Source organism: Lutra lutra, chromosome 6 (genome assembly GCF_902655055.1).
Source record: "Lutra lutra chromosome 6, mLutLut1.2, whole genome shotgun sequence".
Taxonomy (NCBI): domain Eukaryota; kingdom Metazoa; phylum Chordata; class Mammalia; order Carnivora; family Mustelidae; genus Lutra; species Lutra lutra.
The window spans coordinates 139,885,721-139,891,483 of NC_062283.1; positions in this window are offsets into that span (position 1 = coordinate 139,885,721).

Here is a 5,763-nt window from a genome sequence, read left to right on the forward strand (position 1 = left end):
GTTTTGATTCACAGTTTATATATTGAGTGACCTGTGAATATCTTATATTTACTCTGGTATTTTAGCCTAACCTAGACCATTCTTTATCTACTCTTGAGACACAAATTTTATTTTATATAAAAATGTGTAACTAAAAACAAGTAACACCATAAATAAATAGAATAAGATGTTTTAATTAATAATGCAGATAGATGATGAGTATGCTTTTGTTGAAAACATCAATTTAGATTGTATATTTTCAAATATAAAATTCAGTATTATCAACCATAGTCACCATGCTGTACACTACACCCCTAGAACTCATTGTTTTATAACTGGAAGTTTGTATCTTTTGACCACCACCCATTTCACCATCCCTTCACTTCTGGCAATCACGAATATGCTCTCTGTATCTATGACTTTAAATAAACATTTTAAATACAGAGAATATTATAATAAGAGGAATTTAAAATGTTTAGCAAATCCATGAAACAGAAAAGGAATGCTTTTTATGCGCAAAAGGGATGGAATGAATTACAAAGAAAAATATTAATAGCTTTGATTATCTGAAAAATTCTGTAATTATGTATTTATCAAAAGATAAATTTATCCAAAGTTTAAAAGCAAGAAGGAGGAAGAGGAGGAGGAGGAGGAAAAGAAGAAGGATAAGAAAGAGGAGAAAGATAGATTCATCTTACATATAGCAAACAAATGGTCACTATCTTTAAGTTATGATTAGCTCATACAAATGGATATGGAAAACATTCGGTTCTAAATTGATAAAGGAGTAAAGGAACAGAGAGATTATTCATCAAGAAAATATAGTTGATTAACAAGTATATGGTGAAATAGCCAATATTACTACTAAGAAATTGCTTTTGTATATTTAAACGATATTCTAGCCTTTTGTCTACCATCTTAGCTAATCATTCATAAAAGTGGATCTCCTCGCTGTTGACAGATAATCTAAGAAATAAGCGGTCTCACACATTTCTGATAGCAAGGAAGATTGGGAACACTCTTTTAAAAGACAGTCTGGTAAAATGTATCTAAAACCTTGTACTGGACAGGTCATGAAGTCTCATAGTGTCTGCTAGGTACACAGTTTCCTTTGAGAAAGATGGCACTGGTCTTGTAGGGAGACCAGTCTTGCCATTCTGGACACGTGTGACTCAACCAGAACGTCTTGTAGCAGATGGTGAGTAACTGAACAAATTAGATCTTTCCCGCTTTGGGCTGAGAAGGTTGGGATAAAGGGAGAGCGTGGGAGAATTGCTAACAGCAACACCTCAAAAGGGAAGGAGATACTAGAATAGCAAAAACCTGGGGCAAAAACACAGCAGCATCCTTTGATAAACTCCTGTTACTTAAAGTTACTTATATGTTTTTTATGATTCCCAAACTTGAAAGATATTAACCTCTAAACCAGTTCAAGGAGAAATAGACCCTTAGCGTGTCTTTACTGAGATAATTCTGCCTTGGCCCAGGCAGGTAGATCACTCTGGACCATGTGTCTTATAAGACTCCGCACTTTGGCTTGCTCTTCTTGAAATTTTCTAAGTCACACGTAGGACTGGCCCCTACCGGCAATGTTATCCTGGGTAAGATGCCCTGAGCCTCCATTAGAACCCATGTGGATCTTGGCCCTTGTTTCTTCTTTTTGGGAGTGTTCTTTGATTCTCTGGCTTATTGTAGGGTTGATCAGATGTCCCAGGAGCCCCTCAACTATTTATATAAAAATATATAAGTACATAAAAGAAACATGCTCCCTGCTCCTCAGCTTTTATTTATGGGGCTTCAGGGGTCCCTACGGTTGGGTACCAGTTCCAGGAGGCAGCCTGGCAACCAGATCACTTCTGCTGAATGGGGCATGTTTCTTTTGTAGAATCTCAAATTGGATAACCTGAATGGTACTAACATGCTAATTTGGGGTAACTCACTCAGAATGAAAAATTTCTATGTGCACCGACAGGATAATAAACTACTATTTAAGTGCTATTTCTACACACATTTAAAATATTTATAGGAAGATCACTATACCTCACATGTGGCCATGAATTTTGTAAAACATTTCACTTTTTATATTTTTCTAATTGGATTTATTAAGCAATTCATGAATGGGGTGGCATTCTATCTAGCAAGTAGAGGGGAGCTCCTGCCAACATTTTAAATCAATTTTTTTAAATAGGGTAGGACCCCATGAAAAATATTAACCAGAGCCTCATATATCCTAGATGTATCCCTGTGCTGAGATGATGTAGGGCGACATAAGACATTTGCCTAATCTGATTTGGAAAGTAAACAGTTCAAGCTTTCAGGTGATATATGGCTACCATTTCTGACTCTTGTGGTTCAGACATTATAGTTACTAAAGGGCTTTGAGTCTTGTAACTTTAGAGTGATTCCAAGGGGTAAAGTCAGGCAGGAAAAACGGATCTCTGCCTGTCTTATGGTCTAGGTAAAATAGAAAGGAGCCATTTAAGTTCACTAGCATACATGGTGGCCCTTGCAAGCTATGTTGTGGAAAAACATAGTTCCTCATTCCAAAGTGATTGACCAGGAGGAGAGAGGACTCCAGGGATGCTCTGAATCTCGGCAGCCAAAAGTCCCCGCTGCCCGCAGCCTTCAGTTTGAGACTACTAAAAGCTAGCTGCAGAGATAGATCTGTTTACGAATTGTGGGAACTTCAGAATGCTGGAGACTCTATGATTAAAGAGGGTTTTTACTAATAAAAAGTCAGGGGGCGCCTGGGTGGCTCAGTGGGTTAAGCCGCTGCCTTCGGCTCAGGTCATGATCTCAGGGTCCTGGGATCGAGTCCCGCATCGGGTTCTCTGCTCGGCAGAGATCCTGCTTCCTTCTCTCTCTCTCTGCCTGCCTCTCCATCTACTTGTGATCTCTCTCTGTCAAATAAATAAATAAAATCTTTAAAAAAAAAAAAAAGTCAGGCTTATAAGTATGCCCTGGCTTAGCTAAAGGCAGGCAGTGGAAAGGGTGAAACTTAAATTGTGTTACTGGCTACAATTAGAATAGGAGGAACTAGGGCTGGCAGCTAGTAAGCAGCAGAAGCCAAATAATCAAATGGTGATGGGAATCCCAGAGTAAAGGTGTCCAGGGTACATGTTTGTTCAAAAATAGAGAGCGAATTGAGAGACAATATTGACAAAATGCATAACAATGAGTTAATGCTCTTTACATAAAGCACTCATATGATCAATGGGAAAACTCTACAAGAGATAAAATTAGAAAATTCATGGGTGAAAATGAAAATAAAAAATTCTGAATAGAAAACAAAAACTCCAGAGGCACCCGGGTGGCTCTGTGAGTTAAATATTTGCTTTCAGCTCAGGTCAGGATCCCTGGCTCCTGTGATAAATTCCTGTATTGGGCTTCCTGCTCAGTGGGGATCTTGCTTCTCCTTCTGCCCGCTCTGCCTGCGGCTCCCCCTGCTTGTTCTCTCTCTCTCCCTCTGATAAAATGAATAAATAAAATCTTAAAAACAAAACAAAACAAAACTCCATCCCTAGTAAGGGAAACTAAAATCTCCTATTAAGAATCTGCAAAGAATGGGGCGCCTGGGTGGCTCAGTGGGTGAAAGCCTCTGCCTTCAGCTCAGGTCATGATCTCAGGGATCATGGGATCGAGCCCCGCATCGGGCTCTCTGCTCCTCAAGGAGCCTGCTTCCTCCTCTCTCTGTGCCTGCCTCTCTGCCTACTTGTGATCTCTGTCAAATAAATAAAAAAATCTTAAGAAAAAAAAAAAGAATCTGCAAAGAATAGCAACAAGATACAATAAACGTCAGTTGAGATTGACAAGGAATACCAAGAACAAGACACACTTCCCAGCTCGGGGACACAGTGTGATATGATAGAGAATCAGCTAAATGGAGGGAATTCTAACAGGAAGTGTGACTCCGAGTCTGGACGGACAATGACTGGAGATGTGAATGGGGGGTTGGAAAGATGAACCACACCTTGCTCCAAACGGCGCCAGTCAAGTGATTGGACAGAGCTCAAGGGAATGACTCTACCCAGCAGGGTACTTGTTTTGGTTTTGGTTGTGGTTTTGGTTTTTTTCTAAGCAGGCTTTCCATCAGGAACTCTCGAAGTCTAAAGACAAACTCTTTGTAACCTCAGAGAAATCTATATAAAATTTGTTCTACTACTTTGACGTGATTACCTCATACATGATCGGTAGGTGGAATGATATTGGTAGAAAGTTCTACAAGATCATTTGGGATCTTGTTCCCCAACACGTTCATGGTTTGACATAATAGTAATAAACTCTCAATTTTTGGAAAAGAGCTCTAGCAACACCTGAAAACCATAAGAAAGACACTGAAAATCTACACAAGTGCACTAAATATAATGCGGGTGGTGGCTGACTTACTGGCATCACAAAGCCCTGGGTTTTCTACGTTAAGTATCTGGCAACTCTGTGATTCTAGGTGGAGAAGCAAAGATATTTCTCCATACTAAAACAATGGTTAAGGGAGACAACTATTGCCTGGATCAGATTTTAAGTTTATATGAAAATAGTCTCTTAATAGAGAATTAAATGCCCTCCAAGATGATATCTTGAATGAAGAAGCGTAAACTTTAGGCTTAAGGCTATAATGGGTTGACTTTAATCCTAGGTGCCAATACTGTTTAGAGATTAAACTGCCATAATAATATTATAAGGGTTATTATTGCTTATGCTAGTGCTCTAGGTACAAAGTTCCACAGGTCTTTGAGGCTTTCGAGTGATTTGTCCCCAATCTTATCTAATTTATAAGCAGTATTATCTGTAGTGCTTGATTTTGTAGAATCCAGGCTTCTTTTGTTGGCGGGGGGACAAACACAGCAAAACCGCAAACACACATACACACATGCGCACATATCAAAACTTTCAGAAATTAAGGGATCTTCCTGTAATATGAATGTCTTGTCACTAAGTAGATGGATAAACATTAGGCAGTGAACTAAGTTGAAATCCAAGGTATGTCTACTTCAGAATGCAGGAGACTCTTCTAAGATGATAGAAGTAGTCCCTGTTGATGGAAATTTCACAAATTAAGGGAGAAACGGAAGAGTCAAAACTCAAGATTGCAGAATCCCGCTGCTTTATCTACTTGGCATACTGAATATTCAAACCAGCCTCTTCTGTTCTGTGTCTCAGGTGCTCAGCAAAGGTCAAGGGGCCCCACGTAGAGAAGTAAGGGACACATGAGATCCTAACACAGGGTAACTGGGCACATAGCAGATTTGGATAGAGCTTTCCCTATATTAGCTCTCAACAGTAATCCATTCGAGCCAGCTCTCGAATATGATTGTAGGAATTGATTACAGGACTGTCTCAAGGAAACTCCAACAGAAAAAAGCCAGGCTTTAAAAGCAAAGGAAATGAACTGCAATCATGGATTCCAATGCCAAGTCTCTTTCCCTCTCACTCTTATGTTTGCTTTGTTCTAGATGTTATGCATCTCTTTTTCTTTTTATGATGTAAAAAAAAAAAAATTCCATTAGCAATGGATGAGACTTTCTCTTATTCTATACCTCACCAATATTTGTTATTTTCTACGGTTTTTAACATTTTGTTGATTCTAGTAGGTGTACAGTGCATCTCATTATAGTTTTAATTTACATTTTTCTGAGGCTAAAGACTCTGAGCAACTTTCTTTGTGCTTATTAGCTACTCACATTATTTTTTTTGTGACATATCTTCTCAAATATTTTGTCACTTTAAAAAAAGCTGGGTTGTCTTCCTATTATAAATATTTAGGAGTTCTTCATGTAATCTAGACAA